The sequence below is a fragment of the Pristis pectinata genome, chromosome 2 (genome assembly GCF_009764475.1).
Source record: "Pristis pectinata isolate sPriPec2 chromosome 2, sPriPec2.1.pri, whole genome shotgun sequence".
Taxonomy (NCBI): domain Eukaryota; kingdom Metazoa; phylum Chordata; class Chondrichthyes; order Rhinopristiformes; family Pristidae; genus Pristis; species Pristis pectinata.
The window spans coordinates 15,447,217-15,463,426 of record NC_067406.1 but is presented as its reverse complement, the minus strand read 5'-3'; the positions used below and the strand labels follow the sequence as shown (position 1 = coordinate 15,463,426).

The following is a 16,210-nucleotide window of genomic DNA, read 5'->3' as shown; positions in this document are numbered from 1 at the left end:
AATTTCAGAGATATAATCCAGAAATGAGGTGAGTGTGACTGCTCTCTATATTAAATCAGCATTTTGTCTCTAAGGAGCCCTGATAAAACAGAACTCAGTGGGAATCAAGAGGAAATCTCTCCACTGGCTGCAGTCATAACTCACATGAGTGTTCCGGTTGTTGGAAATCAATCATTCAGCCCCCAGGATATCACTGCAGGAGTTCCTCAAGGTGGTGTTGTAGGTCCAATCATCTTCAGCTGCTTCATCAATGACCTTCATTCAATCATAAAGTCAGATTTAATGAGGTTCACTGATGACTGCACAGTATTCAATTCCATTTACATTTCCTCAGCAAATGAAACATCCCATGCCTGCATTCAGCAAGACCTGGATGATATTCAGATGTGGACTGATAAGTGGCAAAGAAAATTTGCCACTTATCACCTAAGTACCAGGTACTGATCATCTCCAGAAATGACTCTAACCAGCTACCTTTGACATGCAGTGACATTCCCATTGCTGAGTTCCAATGCCCCATCCAAATACTGGGGAACAACCAATGAATGGAAACTGGACTGGATTAACATAGATACCATGTCGATATGAACAGGCTGCTGAGAGTCCTGAGATGAGTGACTCATCTTGTGACACATCTAAGTCTTTCTATGCTCAAACAACACCCAAGATGTTTTACTTCATCCAGGACAAGGCAGTCCACTTGATAAGCACCCCATCCACCAAACTAAACATTCACTCCCTTCACTTCCACTATATAATGGCTGCAGTGTAGATCATCTGCAGAGTAGACTCCAGGCATCCACTGAAGCCCTTTAATACTCCTGTCAAACTCACAGCCTCTATCACCAAGAATAAAAGCAACAAAAAAAACTACCACCTGCAAGTTCCCTTCAAAGCTGCACACTTTCCTTCCGATCTCCATTCCTTCATTGTTGCTAGGTCTCAATCCTGGAACCACCTATTTAATAATATATAGGAGTATTTTGACCAGAATAACTCAAGAAGGCAGCTTACTACCATCATATTCTCAAGGGCAATTCAGGATGGGTGATAAATGCTGACCAAGCCAGCAATGCCCATGCTCTGCATGCAAATACATCAAAAAAGTAAAATGTGACATCAAAAATATTAGCCACCTTCCCAGTATGAATGAATTAATATTATGAGTTTCTGCTCATTACATGCATTTGGAATCCTTTTGAGAAGGTTCAAAAAGACCTGGTTCTGTCAGTGTTGAGACACAAAAGTGTGTTTTTTAAATTTGTAAAGCTGGCAGTTGTTCTGCCATCAAATTAGAAAACAGTTTTGTGTATTCTCAAAAACTCATTTACAGTAATTGAAGACCAGATTACTCACAGCTGGTGGAATGTAGTAGTGATTTAATTTAAGTGTAAGGGTAGGATTAACCCATTTTGTCCTTCTCTCCATTCAATAAGTTAACCACTGAACATCTGTATCACTCGTTGATCCCATATTCCTTGTTGCCTTTAATGCACAAAATTCCATCTCAGTCTAAACATCCACAACTCACTGGGTCAGAGAATTCCAAAGATTATATTAAGATGTTATTTTCAGTGATATCTGCTGATGATACAAAACCATCTGTGAGCAGGAGAGAGGAATGCAGAAATTGGAGTTCACCCTTTTGTTTGGTGCAGGTACCCGATGTATGACTAGCAAAATAAAAATCAGGAAACTGGTGAAATATCCAGGAAAATGCTGCTATGATAGTTTCAACCCTGAATAATCATGTAGTAAAACCTTCCCAGCACAGTCCTGCCCCCAGCAGCTCTCAGTGCTTGCACCTGCTTTGTCATTGCCGCATGGACCACTGAGAAATGAGTCAGCAATTAATGTACACTCTCGCAGCACAGTGGCATAAAGGGCTGCCCTCAACGAGTGGGAAAATGAAGCAAGAGGGCATGACATTCTCCTTTGTGACTGGACAACTGTATGTGAAGGTGTGACCTGATGGGCTATCGGTGCCCCCAGCGACTGCAAGTTATGTAGCCACTGATCACAGCATTTTACATGGAGCTGCATAATTTCAGATGTTACGATCTTTGTCAGTGATCCTGACTAACAAAAGTGGAGCACGGATAACAAAGGCAGAGCCTGTGGTCAAAGCATCCATTAACCTGTAGGAGCCCTTTATTCTGCGTTTCTGCCTACTTGCTGCAGATTTTGCTCCTTCTTTAACAGTGAAAGAAAATGTAGGTCTTAGGTGACAATTTCTGTTGGTTAATGCAGAAATAGGAATTGCTGGGCAAATGTCAGACACACAAGGGTGAATTGTGCCCAGAAGTGTCCAGTCCAATTTGCCTATGCTCACTAATTGACCGAGTAATGATAACTAGCATGATCCAACTTGCATAAAGCGTGCACAAATAGGTCTAATTTCTAAGCATGAATATGCAAATAAATATAAACACAGGGAGACAAGAATATAAACAGGTTATGTTAATAGACAAGAATATAGCAGATGGAATATAATGTGAAAATGTGAGTCTCTTTATATTGATAGGAAAAGATAGAATAACAGAATAGTTTTTAGGCAATGCAAAGATCTGCTGGTTCATGAGATGCAAGAAGTAAACAAATATATAGCAAGTAATTAGAGAAAAAAATAAATCTTGGATTTTGTTGCAGTATGGGAATATAAAAATAAGGAAGGCTTTCTAAGAATAAGTAGAGCTCTGCCAGGACTCTGTATGTAGATTTGGTCTCTGCACTTAAAGAGGGATATTTACCTGCCTTGGAATCAGTGTAGGTGACACGGTTGTCCAGTGGGAGTTGATTGAGTAAGATTGGCCAGTGCTCATTGGGAACTAGAAAAATGAGAGGAGATTGCATTGGGGTATGCAAGAGTTTGAGAAGGATTAACAAGAGAGATGTCGGGAATAAATTTCTTCAAAGAGAATGTTGTAAATCCTTAGAATTCTCTACCTTAGGCAATAAGGATGCCCAGTCATTGTGTGCATTGAAGACTGAGATTGATTTCTTGACATCAAAGGAACCTGAGGATATGGTGATCATGTGGAAAACTAGGCTTAAGACAGAAGAGTATCACGATCGTATTGACTGATGGAGCAGGTTTAAGGAGACTTATGTTTCTAATGCTGTCATATTCTCAGACCCTTTTTCTTTGTAATTGTCAAATCGCATCATTTTCAATACTCTGCATATCAGATTTTTTTAAAAACTCTCTAAGACATTGCTTGAGTTAGAAAGATAGAGAATTTGGAATTGAGGTGCAGTTAGTTACAGAGACATGAGAGACAAGACCAAAAAGGATTCACGCAGAAAAATGAAAAGATTAAAATTTAAATTTATGGTAAGGAGGATGCCACTCATTGTGAGTGTGGTTAAGAGGGATTATTGTGAGATGAATAAGAGTTTGGATGAGTTGAAGGAAGGTGTTGAACATCCACGCCCACACTGAAAAGCTATCAGAAGATGCCAGAGGTAAAGGTGGGCTGCGGCAACAGGTGAGCTGAGATTAGGATGGAGGCAATGTGGGGTCACAAGTTCAGTTTGTGGACTAACACATCAACATTCTGGTTCATCTAGAGACATGGTTCATGAGATCAAATCACCAGCAAGAGCAGAAGATTGTGGCAGGGACGGAAGGCAATATTTTTGGTCTTTGCTGCACTCAGCTGTAGGAAAATCTGTTTCATCCACAACTGGATGCCAGACAAGCAGTCTTTTTATTTCACTGAGATTTTTCACCCTGTTGAGCAAACTCCTGAGACTTGTCAGTATGAAGAACTTGCTCCTCTAATAGGGAACTTGACAAGGTGCTAAGAGAATAGGATGTTTACAGTTACAGTGACTAAAATACTAGATAGTTGCGAAAATGATGTCAGTTCAGAGTACTCCAGAGCTGACTTGAATCAGCTATTGCCTTTTTTTCTTTATTTTTGTTTTACCTCTTCCAATAGATATAAGTAATATCTATGGGCTGTATGAACAGTACACCATGTTGTAGCCTGGTATGGATGCAAGTATTTGGTGTGCATCAGTCATGGTTGGATTTAACCAGCTAAATCCATTAGCCTTCCCATTGCCCCTAATACTCCAACTCCTCCATTATCTTGTCCTCCATTTTTCATTATTTTACATTTAGCTGCAGAATACACCTGCTGATTTATAATACTGTCACATCAGTCATCACTTTTAAACTGCAGCTAGTTGAAAATAACAAGGTGATAAAATACACAGCATGTCTGAGTGAATTATTAGACCTTCAGTCCATTTACAAGCCTGCAAGAGTATTGGATGTCAATAAATTTCTACTTAAAATTTTGCTTTCTACCAAAGAAAGTACATACCGAACCTTTTTTTATTCATAAAGGAAGAATCATAAGAACTTTATTTCAACTGGTGTCATGGCAACACCACATGAAGCAATAGTATGTTTTGATGCAAATCACGTTGTATTGTACTTAAAATGAATACTCATAAGTTTTGCAAAACACTTACTAATAGAAAGTATACCTGGTAATATTCCAATATTAATGTCAAGGAATTGTTTGTCTCCATTGTGTGTTAGTTATGGAATGACCGATGGATGCCAATGAACAAACAACTTAGGAGTAAGAGTTGGCCACTCAGTTCCTCAAGTCTGCTCTATCATCTAATTTGATCACTGTTGATCAGATTGTAATCTCAACTCTGCATTGCCATCCATCCATGGTAGCCTTTCACTTCATTGCTTAAAAATATACAAAGGCTCTGCTCCCACTGTCCTTTGAAAAAAACTTATGATTCTCTGAGGAAAAAAATGCTTCATCACTGTCACATATGGGTGACTGCTTATTTTTAAACTGTGACCCCCTAGTTTGAAATTCTCCCCAACAAGAGGAAGCATTCTCTCCACTTCTCAGGACTATTGTTAATTTGCCACTCGTGCATTAGCAAATTAAAGTTTGATAAAAGTTGCTTACTTCTGTGATTTTCAATTTAATCATGACAAAATGACAAGTTGCTTTAAACCTTTCACCAAAGTTGAGTATGAATTAAACCTATTGGGACTATAATAGTCATAACCCCTCCAATGCACATGGTGTAGAAGCATCAATGCACTTAAAATTGTCTCCAACCTTTCTATCAGCCTGAATAGAACGGCAACAATAACATATCAAATATCTGGGAAAGATTAAGGAAGTATTTTAAAAATACAAATTCTTAAGATTTTGAGCCATTTAATTTTGGATCCTGTAAAATACAGTAAAATTGAAGTTACTTTAAGCATAGATGAATTTGGGTGCATTATCTATGGCCATTTAAGAGCAGAGACTCAATACTCAGGACATCATAACTTCACTGGCTGAGAGGCTGCTTGGCTGTTTTCTTGATGAATGGAATCAAATGATGTAAATTGGCCAGGAAAGTAGAATCAGATCAGTGATCATCTTACTGAATGGTGGAGAAGCTGTGTGGCCTTTTCCTGATTTTGTGTTTCTTATGTTCCTGTGGATCTTTGTTTACAAATTTCTGGAAGTAAGCCCTTCAGTTCTGTGTTGGTTTTGTGAAATCAGCTATAATTTGCCCTTTTGTAGTGACTGAAGGATTAAAAGCTGACAGTGAAGAATGGCAAATGTTCTGCCATGTGCTCCGTCAAAATATTAATTATAACTTGCAAATGTAATTTGCATTGATATTTTAATTGCTGTTTCCAAAGAATGGTTTTATAGATATTCAATGTTTCTCAGTCAGGTACCACAATCATTTAAAAAAATAATTAAAACTTGCGCATGAATTTTAATACTCTGTTCAACTGATTTCTTGTGCAGTGATTGTGATCTTGGGAGTACCAGAGTGAGGGCTATAATTTTTTTAAATTGAGAGACCGTACCAAGGTCTGGCATAGGCTGTCAGGCTGACTGCAAAAGAGGGCAAGTGGAAATGGATCCATATTTAATGATTGAGTGATGCTATGTTCAGGTTTTAAAGTATCAGATGTTTATAATAGCATCGAAGCTCAAACAGACTGTGCTGCTTAACACCATTCATTACAATTATCTGATCTCCCACATTAAAATTCATGCATACATTTTTATTATTTCCTGTCCTTGAGGAAGTGCTGTTACCAGACAGGGAATGGCATTTCCCCCGCTCCTGCTGCCCTTGTCCTGGTAGGTGGCAGAGATTTGCTGGGCTGAGAAATCTGAACAAAGAAGCCCTGACCAGTTGCTGCAGCACATCTTATAGCTGGTCCTCACTTAGAATGGAGGGAGTTAGCGAATAGGGTGGTGGATGAGGTGCCAGTCAAATGAACTGCTTTGCCCTAGATACTGATTGCGGTTGAAAGAGCCACTTGGTCTGGAGCTGTGGATGTAACAGGTCTTTATTCCACACAAGCAAGCACACAGGGGAGACCTAATGGAAGAATCTCCCAAAACTCAAAATACATTGAGCTTTGATTAAATACAATTTCCATAGTTACAATGAATATTTTACCTCAATATTTTGGGTGTGAAGAAATGGCTCCATAAAATTATACCCATGCAAGCGAGCACATCTTAAATGACAAGAGTATCTTTGTTGAGACCACGCAGCTCACATTAACATTCCAAAAGCTTCTGAGGACAAAACCCACAGATTTAAAACATCCTCCTTTTATCACAGTATTGTGGGGATGGCTCTTTAGATATACAAGCAACCCAGGTATTGATTGACAGAACAAATATGACAATGACCATGCTTGATGTACTAGGTGGAAAATAAATAGTCTGGAACCTTCTGATTCGGGGGTTGGAGGTAGATGGCATTCTTTATCTGCAGTAGCACCTTCTTGATGGATGTGACATTTCACTGTCCTTGTAGCTGGGATTTTTATGTAATCCAATTAACCTAACCCTGTTGTCGACACATTTGGCCAATGCATCCAAGAATATCTCATGGCCATGTCACATTTGCTTTGGCCATATCTTTAGGCATGTATCTTTTTATCTATCAATTTTCAAAGCATATCACTTAAGTGGCTTCTTGCTATGAACCAGTAGCTTACTCCCTTCATGGTATTTGTTTATGCAGCTATTTGTGTAACTTCAAAACTGATTACTGTTTGCAGGTTGCATTTGAAATTGCTTGAAAGCTGGTTCTTGCTTCTGTTAATAGTTACTATTATTTATTCCCTCTGACTATGACCCACTACTCCCAAACAGTGATCTTCTGGAATATTGTTGGGGCTTCACTCATCCAGGTAGATGGAGAGCACTCAACTGCACTCCAAACTTGCATTTTGCAGATGCTGGAAAGCTTTAGGGAGTTAGGCTACTCACCTCAAAATACCTGCAGCCATGATATTTAACTGGTAATGAGGGGGTTAATGCTGCTTCATGTCATGGGGAGATAGTTACACGATGGTGTCTGATCAAAGTCCAGCACTTGCCTAGAAGCAATGCATTCCAGTAGTGACTGGGAGAAAGTAGCACCTTGAACATAAGAACAGAAGAAAATAGGAGAGGCCCCTCAAGTCTGATCCACCATTCGGTATGATCATGGCTGATCTGCCCCAGGTCTCATCCTTTTTTGTGTCTGTTCCCAATAACCCTCAATTCCTTGATCTTTCAAGACTGTATCTACTTCCACCTTTAAATGCCCCAATGATCTAGCCTCCACAAACCTCCAGAGTAGAGAATTCCAGAATAAGAAAGTAAGTTTCTCCATACCTCAGTCTTAAATGATCACCTGCTATTCATGTAACTAAGTCCCCTTGTTTGAGATTCTCCTATTGTGGGAATGTACCCTTTTGTGGCCCCTCAGGATCTTATATGTTTCATTAAGATCATCTCTCATTCTTCTGAACTCCAATGAATATAGATACAATTTCTTTTAGCCACTCATGGTAGGACAACCCTGTCACCCCAAGAATTTTTCAGCTTGAAAAGTCAACTTTATCCTACCAAATGGACGTTTCGATCCAGCAGCACCCTAGATGCCCGGTATATGTTAGACCATCTGATGTCAACCATAGGAGCAGAAGGAAAATGATGCCCAGGTCTGTGCTATCTGATAGGGTCCCAGAGACTTAAACTGAATGGTAGATGTTGGTAAATTTTGACTGACTGAGAACACATTTGGACTCAATTCCTCTGTTATGTTTGAATCATCTATTCACACTCAAATGAAGCAAGAAAGAAAGATTTGCATCTGTGTAGCTCCTTTCACAACATTAAGGCCTCACAAAGAACTTTAGAATCAAATAATTATTTTAAAAATATAATCACTGTTTAATTACCATGACAACAAAAGTGCACACAAGATCCCATAAACAACATTGAGGTAATCACCTGATCAACTGGAGGGACAGCACCTCATTTTCCGTCTTGGAACCTTGCAGCCTAACGGCATGAATATTGAATTCTCCCACTTTAGGTAATCCCCACCCACCTTCCCCACAATCCCCTCCCCCCCCCACCATGCTTCTTCTCTTCTTCCCTTTCCTAGCCCCTTTTTTCCTCTCTCCTTTACCCATCTCCTGGTGGATCTGCTCTCCCCTCCCCCGCACCTGCCAATAACGATCTCTTACCTGTATCAACCTATCACCTCCCTGTGCCCACCCCGCCTCCCATCTTTTGTGCCCTCTGCTTTTCCCTCCTATATATTGGGCTTCCCCTTTTTCTATCTTCAGTCCTGAAGAAGGGTCCTGACCCAGAACATTGACCACCTGCTTTTCTCCACGGATGCTGCCTGGCCTGCTGAGTTCCTCCAGCATCCCAGTTTTTTTCATCTAGATTCCAGCATCTGCAGTCCTTTGTTTCTCTGTTCATCTGTTTTTGATATTGGTTGAAGAGTAAATATTGGCCAAGACATCCCTGCTCTTCTCCAAAATAGTTAATGGGTTCTTTTAGGTCAACCTATAAGGGGATGTGAAAGCTCTTTTTAATACTTGTCTAAAAGACAGCAATTTGGGCAGTATTGTAATCATTTTGTAGTACACTGGAATGTCAGCCTGTATTCTTGAATTCAGGCATGTAGAGTAATATATAAATTTCGAACTTCTGACACTTCACTGATTACCATATAGTAAAATGAAATTAATGTCAAAGCTTTAGAAACCATCTGAAGCACTTAAATTCAATTGTATATGTTATTATTAGTATTGGTATTGGTTTATTATTGTCACTTGTACCGAGGTACAGTGAAAAACTTGTCTTGCATACCGATCGTACAGGTCAATTCATTACACAGTGCAGTTACATTGAGTTAGTACAGAGTGCATTGATGTAGTACAGGTAAAAACAATAACAGTACAGTACAAAGCAAACATTGATAGATTAAGCTCAGATGCATCTTAAGTTTGTGCCAGCCTTGCTCTAGTGTAAATGTACTTCCGCATTGATTAATTGAGAGTGCAGGAACTGGCATCCTAGTTTACAGTTCTCAACAGGATTCCTATTAGTTGTAATGTTTGGAAGTAATACTGAAGAAGGCACTTTTAATAATCTGGCCAAGTTGCTGATAACACATATAACCAGGCAGTGATTGTATTGGAGCATAGCATTCCAAAAATTAAGAAAGGATTTTTTTGGATAAATGTCAGATAATGCATTTAACTACAGGAAACTTAAAAGTTAGATGCAAGGCAAACTCCATTAGCAATCCCTGAAGGAAGGTTTATTTTAGTTTAAGGCAACCTTAATATTAATCATTATTTTTGTGTGGGCCCATGAGTTTTTCAATATTTAAGTGGAGGGAAGAGGGATGTAGACCAGTGACTCATCCTGTTTCTTCCCAACAGCCCCCACCCCTTCTTCAAGGGTGACACAGGCCAGTAGAGCCATTGAGGCAATGTGCACCAGAGACCTGGGTTCAATCCTGATTGTGTGGAGTTTGCATGTCCTCCCTGTGATGACGTGGGTTTCCTCCAGGTGCTCCACTGCCCACCCACACCCCAAAGATATGCTGGTCGGTAGATTAATTAGACACTGTAAATTGCCCTGAGTATGTAGACGAGTAGAAGGATCTGGGGAGAAAATGCAAAGAATGGGGAGAGAATGATGAGAAAGTGGAGAGAATAAAAAAAATGAGATTAATATAAGATTTGTGTAAGTGGGTAGTTGATGGACGGTGCAGACTCGGTAGGCCGATGGGCCTGTTTCCGTACAGTATCTTTCCATGACCTTATGGCTCTATAACTACAAAGTCCAAAATTTTAAAAACTGGAAATGCTCGAAATACTACAAGTCAGTTACATGAGGAAGCAAGGTTTGTGGATCAGCTAGGTTCATTTTCATCTCCAGTACCTGCAACTGACCGTGTTTCTCTCTTGTTCTCAAGTTTTTTGTTTGAATTTTAACCCTGTCTGAAAAATACAAGCAGTGTAAATGGGAATACTTTTGTGATGTCGTGAATTGTTACAATGTATAGTGCCATGCTTGAGTGAGTGTTGAAAGGAGATACAATCATAACTTTCAAAGGAGTATTGGATAAATACTTTGGAAGATAACCTTTGCAGCAGTGCAGAGATAGATTGGATGAGTAAAACTGAGAACAGATTTTTCTCTGACTTGATAGCCAGAGTGAGGATTTTCTAAGCCATATCACTCCAAGCCAGGGAACTACAGGCTTGTGAGCCTTACACCAGTGGTTGGAAAATTATTGGAAGGGATTCTCAGGGACAGGATTTATTGGTATTGGTATTGGTTTATTATTGTTACTTATTGGAAAGGCAAGGACTGATTAGGGATAGTCAGCATGGCTTTGTACATGGGAGATCATGTCTCACAAATTTGACAGAGTTTTTTGAGGAGGTGACCAAGAGGATCAACGAGGGCAGAGTAGTAGATGTGGTCTATATGGACTTTAACAAGGCCTCTGACAAGGTCCCACTAGATATGCTGGTCCAGAATGTTAGAATACATGGGATCCAGGGTGAGCTAATCAATTGATAGCAAATTGGTTTGGTTGGAGGAGTCAGAGGGTGGTATTGGAGGATTGCTTTCCAGATCGGAGACCTGTCGCAAGTGGTGTGCAGCTGGGATTGGTGCTGGTTCTTTCATTGTTCATCATATATGTTAATGATTTAGAAGAAAAAGTAGGTGGCACGGTTAGTAAGTTTAAATTGGTAAATTGGTTTATTATTGTCACATGTACCAAAGTACAGTGAAAAACTTGTCTTGCATGTCGTTCGTATAGATCAATTCATTAAACAGTGCATTGAGGTAGTACAAGATAAAACAATAACAGAATGCAGAATAAAGTGTTACAGTTACAAGACAGTGCAGTGCAGATAGACAATAAGGTGCAAGGCCATAACGAGGTAGATTGTGAGGACAAGAGTCCATTTTATCATACTAGGGAACTGTCCAATAGTCTTATAACAGCAGGATAGAAGCTGTCCTGGTATAGTGGACAATGTAAAAAGTTATCTTAAGGTTACAGCAGGATCTAGTTCAACTGGGAAAGTAGGCAAGGGAATGACTGATGGAATTTAATGCAGACAACTGTGAAGTGATGCATTTGAGAAGTTAAACCAGGCCAGGACATACACAGTGAATGGTCCTGGGGAGTGTTGCTGCTCAGCTAGGCCTTGGGGTGCAAGTACATGGTGCCCTGAATGTGGTAACACAGCGAGACAGAGTGTTGAAGAAAGAATACAGTATGTTTGCCTTCATCGGCTGAGACATTGAGTACAAGAGTTGGGATGTCATGCTGCTGTCATACAAATCATTGGTTTGGCCACACTTGGGGTACTGTGTGCAGTTCTGGTCACCATGTTATAGGAAGGATGTGATTAAGCTAGAGGGGGTGCATAAAAGAGTCACAGGAATTTTGCCTGGATTGGAGGGCTTGAGTTATAAGGAGGGAATAGATAGGCAGGGACTGTTTTAGCTGGGGCAAAGGAGGCTGATGGTTGACCTTGTAAAGGTTTATAAAATTACGAGAGGCATAGATAGGGTAGATAGTCACAGTCCCTTTTCCAGGGTTCAAGAATCTAAACTAGAGGGCGTAGGTTGAAATTGAGAGGGGAAAATTTGAAGGGAATCTGAGGGACAGAGTTTTCACTCAGATGGTGGTGGGGATATGGAACAAGCTACCAAAGGAGGTAGTAGAGGCAGGTACAGTTACAACATGGCAAAGATATTCGGACAGGTACATGGATAGGAAAGGTTTAAAGGGAAATGGGCCAAACACAGGCAATTAGCATAGATAGACATCTTGGTCAGCACAGACGAGTTGGGCCAAAGGGCCTGTTTCTGTGCTGTATAACCATGAATCTATGATTCTCTGATTACTCATGCATGCCACACAATGATGTTACTAATTTGGGCCCCGTTTTTTCTGACCTCATACAATATGTTTTCTTATGCCTAGAATTCTTGTAATTTCTGATCATGCTGGAACTGTCACGTTTAGTAGTTCTCAGCAATATTTCCCCAAGGATCAAGTTGGCGAAACAGTTTAAAGAATTGATTTTTTTTAAACTGAGTACAAACTGGTGAACTTTCTGCTTCTCTCTATGGAAAGTGCAGAAGGTTCTTGTCAAAGAGGAAATAATCAGTTTTGGCACAGCATAAAAGCCAGCTGAAAATAAATTTGGAATAAGCTTGTTATATTAAAAGAAAATCCAGAAAAGAGGCATGTAATAGGATCAGTTTACACAAATTAGGAGCTGTAAATATTTAATTAAAAGAAGAATATGTAATTAAGGCAGAATTTCACACTCACTATGTTAACTAAGCATAGAAGTGGATGAAGTTATACTAACATATGCACCTGACAAATGTAAGCATTTACGGTGCCAGGTATAATTTCCCTTGTCCAACTAGCTACAGACTCCATTAGAGAGAAAGAGAAGACATTAATAAAGGAGTATAATCTTTTACTCCAATGAGTCAGATTTGGACTTGCGATAAGTCAATAATATCAGACCAATGTCATACATAGAATGCACAATACAACAACTTCTATACATTCTTATCAATGTGAAAAGTAATTTCTAACAGCAGAAGAACTTTGGTACCACTGCTCACCTTCAAAACCTATACCACAAGTAAAGTCACACTTAGTCTACCTCACCGTGCACTCTGCTATTTCAATTATGAGAATTTTAAACACTAAATGGAGCTAAGAATCAATAAAAACATAAGTAGGAATATATCATTCAGCCTCTCATGTCCAATCGGCCCTTCAATAAGATTATGGCTGATCTTTTATCTCGGTGCCACGTTCCTGTACCATCCCCATATCCCTTTAATCTCAGATTTGAACAAGCACAGCGACTGAACCTGCACAGCTCTCTTGGTAGAAATTTCCAAAGATTCCCTACTGTTTGGGTAAAGAAACTTCTTTTTATCTTAGTGCTGAATGAAAAATGTCGTTCAGACAAATTGTTCACCACAGAGAAGGGTTCAAGTACAAGTGACAGAAATTAAAAATTAGAAAGTAGTTTAAAGAGAGGTCAGATGAAACTACCTCCCCTAGGGGGTTGTATTGCCACAATAAATTGCCAGTGAAAGTGATTCAAGTGAATAGCATAAATGGGTTTAAGAGAAATTTTGAGGAAATTGAGAAATAAAAACTGACATATGTCTTGAAATTTGTTGTTTTGCGGCAGCAGTACTGTTCAAAACATAAAAATTACTCTGAGTTGCCAAAAAATAAATAAATAAAAGAGTTCAAAGGAGTACAAATGAGCTAGAGTTGATGGGTTCATGGACCACCATCAGAGAGGCTAAGGCAGCTAGGGCTTTACTCTTTGGAGAGAAGGAGGATGAGAGGAGACATGATAGAGGTGTACAAAATATTAAGAGGAATAGATAGAGTGGACAGCCAGTGCCTCTTTCCCAGGGCACCAATGCTCAATATGAGAGGGAATGGCTTTAAAGTAATGGGTAGGAAGTTCAAGGGAGATATCAGAGGAAGGTTTTTTTTACCTAGAGAGTAGTTGGGGCATGGAATGCGCTGCCTGGGGTGGTGGTGGAGGCAGGTACATTGGTCAAATTCAAAAGATTACTAGATAAGCATATGGAAGAATTTAAAATAGAGGGATATGTGGGAGGAAGGGGTTAGATAGTCTTAGGTAAGGGTTAAACATCGGCACAACATTGTGGGCTGAAGGGCCTGTATTGTGCTGTACTGTTCTATGACTATATGATTTCTGAACGGTCCATTATGTCAGTGATAATAAACCTGATTCTGATTCTGATCCCTAATCTTTTAAGATAGCCATGATGGATCAGTTTTCCAAAGAAGTTCTTATTTCTCAATTTCCTCAAAAATTGCACCGTATCAGATGCAAGTAAAAGGCTTATTATTGTGCCAAGATTAATAAGGCTGAAGATTGGGTGAGTTTTATAAACCAATAAAGGATGACTAGCCATATTGATAAAAGTGAAGAAAATAGAACGTGAAGATAAACTAATGACATATGAGCTTCTACATGCACATGACAGGAAAGACAGCAGCAGGAGAAATTATACTGTAGAGGCAGAAATTATAATGCTCAATATGAAAATGGCTAAGACATTAAATAAATAATTTGTATTTGTCTTCACACTAATCATACCAAAATTACTGGGAATCCATTGGTATAATGAAAGTGAAGCACTTAAAATAGTCGCTTGTATGGAGAAAACACACTGGAGAAATTAATGGAACCAAAAGCTGAAATTTATCAGCACTTGATGGGCTATATCAGAGTCCCAAAAGAAGCAGCTGCAGACTTGGTGGATTCAGCAGTAGCAATCTTATCTCACACTCTGGAATATCTCCGAAGTTTGTTATTTTTCAAGAAAGGAGAGAAAGAGAAAATGGACTTGTTGGCCTGAAATCTGTCGATGGAAAAATTCTGGAACAGACTATTAAGTAAATAGGAGGGGACACTTAGAAAATCATGATAAGTAGACAAATCCAAAATAGTTTTATGAAAGCAAAATTATATTTGATAAATAGATTTATTGAGAATATAAGCTAACTGTGTATATAAAGGGGAATCAATGAATAGAGTTTATCGGAATTTTCAAACGATATTCAATAAGATGCCACAGAAAGCTAATACAAAGGGAAGGAACTCTGGGAATTTGATGTTACATAAAAACATGAATAGAGAATTTGTTAAGAAACAGAATACAATGGAGGGGTTTTCGGATTATTCCTGGTGAGGTGCCACAAAGAGTGGAACTAAGGACTTAACTGCTTAGCTATGTGGACTCTTTTCCCAGATGAAGCAAAATTTTCATAGTGCACAATATGGAAAGGTAAGTTGTGATTCGGGTGCAAAAAGACATAGATAGGTGAAGTAACTGGACAAAACTTATAATGTGGAAAATGAGGGCAAGCATGGTAGTGTAACGGTTAGCGTAATGCTATTACAGTGCCCATGACTCAGGTTCAATCCCGGCTGGTGTCTGTTAGGAGTTTGTACGTTCTCCACATGACAGCGTGGGTTTCCTCTAGGTGCTCCGGTTTCCTCCCACATTCCAAAGACGTACGGGTTAGGAAGTTGTGGGCATGCTATGTTGGCACCGGAAGCATGATGACACTTGCGGGCTGCCCCAGAACACTCTACACAAAAGATGCATTTCACTGTGTGTTTCGATTGTACGTGATTTATAAAGAAATCTTATCTTATTTTAAAATGTAAAGTTCTTTATTTTGAAAGGAAAAATGGAAAAATTATAATAGCTTACAATGGTAGATATTGAAAAGTTGATACTGAGATACATCCGGATATCCTTGCACATGAAACGGAAAATTAACTTGTAAGTACAGCAAGCAATTAGAAAGGCAAATGGTGTGTTGGTCTTTATTGGAAAGTTGTTGTAGCACAAAAGTAAAGGAATCCGTCATCTCTGATGTATGCTCAAGCTGTGATATACTGGTTTAGCCGCATTGAACTGTCACTTTCAAAATTCATTTTCATTGATGTGTTTAGAGCTTAATTTCAACAGTAGAATTCAACACGGAGAATGGATTTCTAAAGAGGTCTCTCTGCAATTCTAAAAGACTTGATGAGACAACACTTTGAGTACTGTGCACAGCTTTAGTCTCCTTGCCTTGGGAAAGTTAGAATTACTTTGGAGATGCTAGATTCACTTGATTGATTCTTGTGATGAGCATATAGCCTTATAAAAGAAATTGAGTTTGATGGCCCATACTCAATGGAATTTCAAAGAATGATAGTGGTCACACTAAAACATATACAATTGTGAAAAAGCAGTCACGAAGTGTGCAGATTAACTAGAGCACAGCTTTA

General features: G+C 39.2%; 1 protein-coding gene across 3 annotated transcripts in view; it reads left to right on the top strand.

Moving 5' to 3' along the window:
* The window catches only part of ctnna2 (catenin (cadherin-associated protein), alpha 2), a 1,078,855-nt gene that overhangs the window by 834,978 nt on the left and 227,667 nt on the right, over window positions 1–16,210 (top strand). The window lies entirely within an intron of this gene.